Source organism: Coptis chinensis, chromosome 6 (assembly GCF_015680905.1).
Source record: "Coptis chinensis isolate HL-2020 chromosome 6, ASM1568090v1, whole genome shotgun sequence".
NCBI classification, from domain to species: Eukaryota; Viridiplantae; Streptophyta; class Magnoliopsida; order Ranunculales; family Ranunculaceae; genus Coptis; species Coptis chinensis.
This window is the reverse complement of record NC_141461.1, coordinates 10,450,029-10,460,082: the sequence shown is the minus strand read 5'-3', so window position 1 is coordinate 10,460,082 and position 10,054 is coordinate 10,450,029. Positions and strand designations below refer to the sequence as shown.

At 37.6% G+C, this 10,054-nt stretch overlaps 1 long non-coding RNA gene across 2 annotated transcripts; it reads left to right on the top strand.

Moving 5' to 3' along the window:
- Window positions 1–5,199: 5,199 nt before the first annotated feature.
- On the top strand, window positions 5,200–9,203 carry LOC147491392 (uncharacterized). 2 transcript variants are annotated; one of them, XR_015199384.1, is made up of 6 exons: window positions 5,200–5,347; window positions 5,621–5,699; window positions 6,265–6,329; window positions 6,423–6,526; window positions 7,644–7,733; window positions 8,651–9,203. It is a non-coding gene; the product is annotated as an uncharacterized LOC147491392 (long non-coding RNA). The 2 variants fall into 2 exon arrangements; XR_015199385.1 differs by lacking the exons at window positions 5,200–5,347; window positions 5,621–5,699 and adding an exon at window positions 5,731–5,908.
- Window positions 9,204–10,054: the final 851 nt, after the last annotated feature.

Genomic DNA, 10,054 nt, shown 5'->3' with positions numbered 1-10,054 from the left:
TGAGAAGACGGCGACGTCTCTTATGAAGGCACTAACGTGCATGTATGAGCAACCTTCGGCTGCAAACAAGGTCTATTTGATTACCAAGCTCTTCTCCATGAGAATGTCGGAGAATGATTCCTTCAAGGACCACTTAAATGAATTCAACCAAACGACAGACCAATTGGAGTCGGTTGAGATTACATTTAGTGATGAAGTGAGAGCGTTTGCGTTAATAGGACAAATGCCTCCAAGTTGGAAGGCTACGGTTGCGGTTATTAGTGGCTCGGTGAGAATGAATAAGTTGAAATTCAACGATGTTGTTAGTATGATACTAGCGGAGGAAATTCGAAAGAGTTCGGATGGGGCCTTGACATCGGGTTCGGTTTTGAGTACCGAGAGCGAAGGGATGCACATGCATAAGGGTTGTGGTAGACCGAGAAATAGAAGGGGGAGAATGAGCTCTCATGCCCCTAGCGATGAGCCTAGAGATGATAGTATCATTATATGTTACAATTGTGGTTTGCCTGGCCACTATAGTAACCGATGCCAAGCACCAAGGAATGACAACTACAAGAAGAATCAAGAAGCTAATGTAGTTGAAGTGGAAGATGATGCCCTGATATGTTCGATGGAGAACAATAAGGAGTCTTGGGTTCTAGATTCCGGCGCATCATTCCATGTGACCTCAAATCGAGAGTTCTTTGTGAACTACACCAAAGGTGACCTTGGAAAGGTCTTTCTTGGTGATGACCAATCTTGTGCCATTGTTGGCAAAGGTGATGTCCGTGTCATGTTGAAAGATAGGACATGGTTATTAAGGGATGTTCGACACGTTCTGAATTTGAGGAAGAATTTGATTTCAGTGGGTCAATTGGCTAATGAAGGATTTGTTACAATCTTCATGAGGGATACTTGGAAAGTCTCTAAGGGTTCTTTAATAGTCACTAAAGGCTACAAGGATGGTACTCTCTACATGACCGCACACGGGTGTAGGTCGAATGCTGTGGCAAATGGCAAAGAGGATCCGAATGTTTGGCACCGCAGACTTGGTCACATGAGTGAGAAAGGAATGCAAATCCTTCACTCCACTGGTAAACTCCCGTTAGAGTCGACGGACTTTGACTTCTGCGAGAATTGCATGTTTGAAAAGCAGAGAATGATGAGTTTTCAGGAGATGGGTCGAACTCTGAAAGCTAGGAAGCTTGAGTTGATTCATACAGATTTCTGGGGGCCAGCTAATGTCTCTTCACTTGGCGGAAAGTTATATTTTGTGACTTTCATTGATGACCATACTAAGAAGGTGTAGGTCTATTTCTTGAGACACAAGTCTGAGGTATTGGAAGTGTTCAAGATGTGGAAGGCCATAGTTGAGAATGAGACATGCTTCAAGGTGAAGAAGCTGAGATCCGATAATTATGGAGAGTATGTTGATTCAGGTTTTGAGAAGTATTGTGTTAAAAGTGACATCAAGATGGAAAAGACTTTGCGAGGGACACTTCAGGAGAATGGGGTCGCAAAGCGGATGATTAGAACACTGACATATAGGGCTAGGTGTATGCGTACACTAGCAGGCTTGCGTGAGCAATTCTGGGCAGAGTGTTAGCACAGCAGCTTACCTGATCAACCGAGGACCGTCAGTACCTTTGGATTTCAGGATTCCAGAGGAAGTGTGGAGTGGGAAGGATGTGAACCTTTCCCATTTTAGAGTGTTTGGGTGTGAGTCCTATGTGCACACTAGTGACCAAGTTAGGAGTAAGCTTGATGTCAAGTGTACCTTCATTGGATATGGCGATGATGATCTTGGTTATCGTTTTTGGGATGACCAAAACCGGAAAATTATTCGAAGTAGAGATGCCTTGTTCAGTGAGATGGTTTTGTACAAGGACAGAAAAGAAGCACAGCCTGTGGAGCCGATTACAGATAGTGACACTGAGTATGTTGAGTTGGAAGGCTTTGATATGAGTCGTGATGTCGTGGAAGTTCCACAGTCAGATGATGATAGTAGTGACTCGAGTGAAGAGACTACGCCACCAAGTCCATCTCCATCTCGTGCACTAAGGAGGTTATCCAGGCAAACTGTACCGAGCATGAAGTGTCCTCCCTCCACCCATTTATTTACCGATGATGGTGAACCTCATTGCTATGATGTGGCATTGGAGGTTGGTGATGCTAGCGAGTGGGAGCTTGTTATGCATGATGAGATGAAGTCCCTCGTCTTTAGTGTCACTTGGGAGTTTGCCAAAGTACCCAAGGACATGACTCTACAGAGCAAATGGGTGTATCGAGTCAAGAAGGAACATGATGGTTCCAAGAAATATTTGGCAATGATATTCTCCCCAAATACTTTTCAGTCAGTGTTTAGTATTGTTGTAGCGGAAGGTTTAAATCTTAAGCAGTTAGATGTGAAAATTGCTCACCTCCATTGTGACCATGTTGAGGAGATTTACACGCGACAACTATTGGGTTTCCTACGGAAGGATAGAGAGAATATGGTGCGCAAGCTGAGAAAGAGCTTGCATGGTTTCCAACAAGCTCCTAGGCGATGGTACATGGTTTGCACGCACCCAGATATATCCCATGCAGTGGGAGTTGCTTGGAGGTTTATAGCTAACCTTGGCAAACATCATTGGGAAGCGGTGAAATGGATATTGTGTTATTTATAGAGTACCACGGAGACATGTCAATGTTATGGTAGGGGTGTTGTGAAGATGAAGTTGAAGTGTTCAACTTCGTCGGGTCTTCTTGCTTGAAGACCATATTAGATGAGCCGAGTGTTTCATTAGTAAATTGGATTTGGATGGAGTTGTTACAATTGAGATGTGATGTGCTTGTAGAATCTCGATAGGTTCCAAGTGGGAGATTGTTGGGTTTGTGGAACCGTGGAGCTTTGCTCTGGTGATGGTAGCGAGGAACTAACAGTTGTGAAACATAGATGGCTAGATTAAGCCAGTTTTTTCACTCTTGGATGGCCCGTCAGCACTGTCCCACCTTTGTGTAGTTTTTTCTCTCCTGCATCGAAGTCAGCCTGATCTGACCAACTTTAAGAAGTTTGGACGGCCCAAGAGAACCAACTGAGATCTATGCACATTTCTTCCTTCCTGTTTCGAAGTCGGCCTGATGTGACCAACCTTGAGAAGTTTGGATGGCCTAGGTGAACCGACTCAAATTCGTCTTGACAAAATATTATGAAATTTTGACAGTTTGTCAAAATTTCAATAACCAAATCCACTTTCTCATGAAATTTTCTCCCCACCTATATAAAGAAACTTATGGTTAGGGTTGAGATAACTTTGAGAGATTCATTTCATGGGTATTGTGGGAGCTCTATTGAGCTAGTGTTTGAGTGAGACCTCTTGTTCTTGATTCTTGATATCTCTTGTAAACTCTCCAATCTTTGCTATAAAGGAAACTCGGCTCTTATGTGGATATAGGTAACATTTACCGAACCACCTAAATCTTTGTGTCTCTTTGCATATTTACTTCCTTATTTATTGTTTGCTTGTTATGGGTGATGATAAATTAGTGGCTTTGCTTGTTTGATTTTGTTGTGGTAACTACCAAAGTCTTGGGTGGGTGATCTCCTTGGTGTGATCTCAAAGTTGAAATCATTTGGGATAGAAAGTAGCTAGATTGAGGTGTGACTTTCTAGTGAAATCTCCCAACAAAAACCCCTCCATCCACTTCGGTATCCAATTTCACAACCAACTTAACCAATCCATCATTTTGTTTGGAAAACGTGTAGCAATTTTGTGAATACCGTACCAGAGCCAACACCTTCTACGCTAGTCAATTCTTACTCGTAGTACCAATTAAAAGGAAACATTTTGAAGTGATAAATAGTAGATTAGTTGTTTATTAATCTTCAGAATGGTAGCCTATTCTGGTTTCATTTCTGCAATAAATTTTGATAAGCCATACACTGATCCAATGACCCACTTAACTACTATTGGGTTTATAAGCCAGTTGCCATACATAATAATAATAATAATAATAATAATAATAATAATAAAAAAAAAATCGTTACGAATAACAATTCAAATGTTGAAACAGGGCTTAAATTACAACACAGATTACAACGCTTTTTCGGACATCCTTGGCTGAACAAAGAAAAATTCTCCTGTAGAGAGTGCAAAAATAAGTAGTCATATTCTAGGAAGGTGTTAACAAAACCTGTCAGAAGTTGCGGTGGCAACGTTTGTCCTCTCACGAAAATTTGGTTATATCTCTCTATTAAAAGAGTGCAGCTCTTTGCTGGCTGGTCGACTTCACCAAATGTGCCTGCAGTCCATCATCGAAACAGAAGAAATTTTTTTTGAAAGATCAGACCTGCAGTCCATCATCAAATACAAATTAACAGCCAGATGCGTAGTCAGTATCAACTACTATAAATTAACCAATAAGTTGTGGCTACAACAAGCAGGGTGATATTGCAGTAAAAGAAAAGACTAAAGAAACAACTATCATGGACACAGGCAGGGTATATTGCTGTAAACAAAGGACTAAAGCAACAACTAATATCTTGAAATATCATGAATTTAATGTCGCACCCAAATACCGTGACTTCTAACTTTACTTAATTTCAAGCTCTATTTTTGATCGGCTATACCAATTAGGTTGCCTAAGTACCCATTTCGGGATCAAGCCACCGTAGTTCACCTCCACTCTTTCTCTTTACCTCTCTCTCTTTTCTCCTGAGTTGCCTCCTCCTTTCCTTCCCCTCCTCCTTTTATATCTCTCTCCTTAGGTTTGACTCATGGGGCACAGTATGGTCTTGGGCCTATTCTCTGGGCCCAATACATACTACGGTCCATCTATGAAAACGGCTAATACATAAAACAGTTTATATCAAGCAGTCAGGGATACTGCTTATCCCATCAAGTAGTTGAATTCTATAATTTTAGGTTACTATGGCGCAAAACTCTGGCTCCCAATTTCTGGCGCCAGATTCCCTAAATCTTACTGTAAGAATTTCAAAAGGTAATCTTACATGATTTAATTTGTTTTCCCTTAAATTATTTGTTTTCATCTGAAATTCTTGCTAGACTGCGTTTTTACTACTTTTATGGAGGACTGTGTTATGAGGTTTTAGTGTCTCTGTTTCTTATAGAGATTGAACATATCAGTGTCGGACTGTGTTATGAGTTTTTAGTGTTGAACTACGATGGTTATGCAAATCTTTTTTGTTCCCCTACAAAACCCGAAGTCACCACTCTCTCTCTCCCAAGGTTCAATTCTTGTTATGGGTGTGGCTCAAAAACCTCTATGCTGAATGATTTATGAAATGGGAGTGAATAGCAGATGTATTAGAGAAAGAATCAATGGGTATTCAATACTCTACATTTCTAAGCTACTGAATAGTACGCAGGTAATATGCCTTATCTTTCTCGAGTAATTTTAGTTTCTTCCATTTGAACGTCATATTCTTCTTATGAGTTTCACCAGGCACTAGGCATCGTGACTATTCTTTTAGGGAATGACCAATTGCAAATAAAACCAATCAAATCTAAGTGTTTTCAATTCCATTTTAGTCCTGAATTCAATTCCATTAAAAAAAAAGAATTTAAGCGTGTTTGATTTGAGTGTAAAACAAAAATCACAATTTTCTTATTTTCTATTTGTTGTTGGCTGATGCATACAGGGAGCAACAATGAACTTTGGGGAAGGAGATTTACATGTGAACACAATTCAGGAATTTAATTCCTTCTCATTGTACATTGGTAAATCGTTACCTTCTCTCAGAGCTTTAATCCTCTAATATATGTTAATTACAAATGTCATAACTAAGGATCAAGTAATCCATTTTTTTTCTTAGGATTGATGTTTGAAAGCAACTTTTTAGTTTATGTAGTTTGTATACAAAGATGTTTCAGTTCAAAACCTGTATAACAATGTGGGGGTCGAGAGCGTTCCCGAGTTCTTTAAAATGGTGAGTTCACATATAAAATGCCAAGTGAAACTTGGATTTGCATGTGTTGTATTTTAAAGATTTTTTTCCTGTTAATTCCATCAACTAAGTTCTATTATAGACCTCTCCATGTCATTGCTAGAAATTACAAGGATGCGCTTATGTTCTGAGTTTTGTTTGGGATACTTTGTGTTATGTTGGCTTGTTTTACTAGATGGAGCACTCATAGTTTACTGAACTTTGGCATCATTTTCTTTAATTTCATTTTATTGTTCTTTATCTTTCCCTAAGGTATGATGCTAAGGAAGCGTTCTATTACTGAAGTTAATATTACTCCAGAAACTCTAACTCTGAGTGCTAGCTTATCTAATTTTCAGTCAATTGGTTTGTGAATTCATTCCTTGCTACTTGGTATTCGGCACAATCTTCTGTGGATTATGAGGTATTTGATTCCATTGTAAATCCAAAATTCAGTGGAAGGTGTCGATTATTGTAATCTACTGTTCTCAAATTGTTTTGTGGTTGACTGATGCAGCTAATGGAAATAACGATCTCTAAGGAGCAACAATGAACTTTTTGAAAATGCCGCCCATTTGCAGTTTTACAAAATTTAGGAATTTCATTCCCCGATGTACCTGGGTAAGCATCTGCTCTCTTTAAAAACTCTCTCAAATATACATTAGGTGCATTTTTTGACTGTTTAGAAATCTCTGTTCAGAAATTCCATTCAGTTTGGCGTAGTTAGGTTGTCCGTTGCTAGGGGATTTCAGTTACGTGTATTGCTTGAATGTTTGAATCTACGATAGATTTTTATGTTTCCATACTGCCTATTTTTTTTCAATAATTGTTGCTTCTTCTACAAGAGGATCACTTTCCCTTTAGTCATTTTTTTTAAACTTGCCATTCCATTGCAATGTATTGTGACATTACTCAGGGACACAAAGTATTTTTTTTCCCAATTGTTGAATGTAGTCTATTCACTGTTTGAGACTTTCTGCGTGTAGTCAGTAGACTCCTTCAACTCTACCCCATTTTAAGGGTACAATGAAGTAGGTTACGATTGCCAATTAGGCTAATAAGAGAAAGGGTCCTAACTATGGTGGTTTGTCCTTGTGTAAGGGCTCAAACAATGTTCCAAATGGGGATAGTCTCAAGGTAGAGGCAAACAAAGATAAACCAGTTCAACTACACTATTGCTTTTATAATAATTGGACTGGAAATGGAAGCTATGCTATATTTATATTGCTTTACACTGGATCGACCCAATACATAACATGTACAAGATCTTAGATGGTGTTCATGTCTTTGTAGCCATACTTCTTTACATATTCATTTCTCATCGCTGATAAATGGAATTCTTTGAACACTATGGGACTTGGGCTTGGATTTATTATGATTGTGGTGACATATTTTTAGAAGTAGTTGTTTCGTGCTATATTCATTTGAGTTGGCACATTTAAGAACTTATCATTTGATTGTTAAAAGCTGAATTTTTAAAATAAATTGCAAGGTTATTAGCATTAGATTAGTTAAGCAACAAACATTTGTTTTGTACATCCTCTGACATCCATGGTATACATAAATATGTCTTTTAGTATGTCTGTTGTTTGGATTGAGTACCACACCATTTTTGCAGAGGCAATTGATTGTATATGTTTGTTAGCTTTGTATTAGCTTTTGAGTTTGTTGCTACTTGCTACATGTTTAGAACTCTTTATCCCATTCTGATATACATTTTCCTGTTTTGAATGTATAGTCACCAGGGTACAATGGTATGCAACAAAAATGCATTGGGCAAGGATGCTAGAGCAGATTTGCACACAGATGGCTGAGGATCGATCCTGATGTGTGTTGATCTTCAATCCTTAATCTTTTTTTCTAGATATGGAGTTATCTTTAGCTTAATTCACCGGTTAAGTATTTTATGGTATTTAGATGGAAGAGTGGGAATGCCAACTTTTATTTATGAATGCATAGGAATTAGAATTTCTTTTTGACCTTAGGATATTCATCTAATCTAAACCATTGCAATTGATTTGTCGAACACACATTCTAGGTGTGTTGAAGGCACAACACTGCAAAATGCACATTCATTGTAGAAAATTTACAAGGATTTGGGTGCTAGACAAATGGTGTTCATACTTGGACCAACGTACATATAGTATGAAATATTTTCTAACCGAACCATTGTTTGTTTTTCCTATGTTGGAATCGTCTTTAAAATGCTACATCCCATTTGTCAGTAAAATAATAAATGACTTCCCATTGTAAAATAAATGTTGTGTCCCATTTATTTATTTGCTGATAAAACTTAAGAAAATAGACATGGGTATGAATAGACAAAAAGATGGTTCAATTTACCGTGTGGCTACATTATTAGAGGAGCTTATTTCATTGTGATTTACAATGGAACAAGGTTAGCTGATTAGCTCAACACCTATCCGTACTGTATTTAGTTCCAACGTGTTTCATTGACTTTAATTGAAGTACCATATATAATGATTTTGGTCAAAATTAATATTCATATTCGGGTCATTATTTTATTTTTTTGATGAAATGATTTCCAAGAAATTGAACATACTTGCTTTAATAAAGATATATTAGAAATCTGATGAAGTATGTGATGACTACTCTATGTGTCTCTAGGAGACTTTTGTTTCAGTTGCACTACAGACCAAATTTGTTCAATATATGGAATTTGATTGATCCTATCAAGACTTGCTGTTATTCATCTAATGAAGCCATGGTGGTTCTCAATGTCAGATTTGATGCATCTTACTATAGGAGCACAATGGAGGAAGCTGTAGGAGCAATTATGAGGAAATATGGACAATGTTGTTGATATAGAAGGTTCACCTAAGGCGGCAGAATGGATGGTTGTTGTTGAAGTTGCTGCTCTCCTGATCAGTAAAAAGGATATCCAAGTTTTCATAATGGAGGGTGACAATCAAAACCAAAATGTGAACAATGCCCTCGATCAAGTTGTCTGACGAAGCTGGCAACTGGAAGTTAATGAATATATTTGGTTGTCTAAAAGACCATAGAACCATGTTGATATAGTTATTTTTAGGAATCAGGTTATGGAGTCCCCACCCAGTTGTATTTTGAACTCAGCACGTGCTTTGGTTTTATTATAAATGTAGTTATTGTCATGGAAAAAAAAAGAGAATGCCAAGTAGGCCTTTAGGAATCAGGTTATGGAATCCCTTCCCTGTCGTATTTTGAACTCAGGTCATGCTTTGGTTTTTTTATTATAAATGTAGTTATGATCGTGGAAAAAAAGAAGAGAAAAATAAAATGAAAAGAAAAGAAAACTATATGCAATGTCGACATGTATATTATGCAATCGACTCTTTGCTCCTGTACTATTTCTTGATTGTCTACAGTATGTTAATATTTTTAATCAACTAGAAACAATGGTTGAATGTTGTTTCATGTGCATGTTGCGGCAGCACGCTGTATAAGCATTGCTTTGTCGTGATTTTAATATGTTTGAAACGTTAGGTATATACTAGCCACTGTTACAGAGATTGCTTATTGAGGAATTATTATCTAGCTAAATTGTTGTGGCAATACACAAGACATCACCAAATCGGTTTTAAGGCATCATTGGGAAGATGTTTACCATTTAACGTTTTCAAATTAAGAGTAGATGGAGTAGTTATGAACTTCCAATCTGAAGACGTGGTGAAAAAAGAAGAGACAATGAGTTTGCTAGAAGAATTCGTAGCTAGTATTGAGGATTTGAGGTACTACTAGAGTGTCTAAAAAAATTTGGGGTTTTTTATTTAGGTTGTGTCAACGACAACAATAATAGTTTCGACACGAGCATTACCTATTAAGCTACAAAGCGTGGGGAATTTATAGGATTAGGAAGCTCAATGTTGGTTCTACTCGACTTCTATGTTTTTGTTTCATCAATCAAATGTTATGTGCAAGATAGGATTACTGCTTCTTTTATTCTAAGTTGCGTACTATATGGTGTGGTGAATATATTAATGGATTTTTTTAGTTGACAGGCATGTGTTATGTGTATGCTTGAGGTATTAAATGTTATTATGAAAGTTGATTTTTATAAAAACTCTATCAAGGATTAATGCTCAAGAGACCTAACTAAGTAGAAATATGGTGATGTTAATACCCAAAAGGGAGGAAATGTTTTGGAAT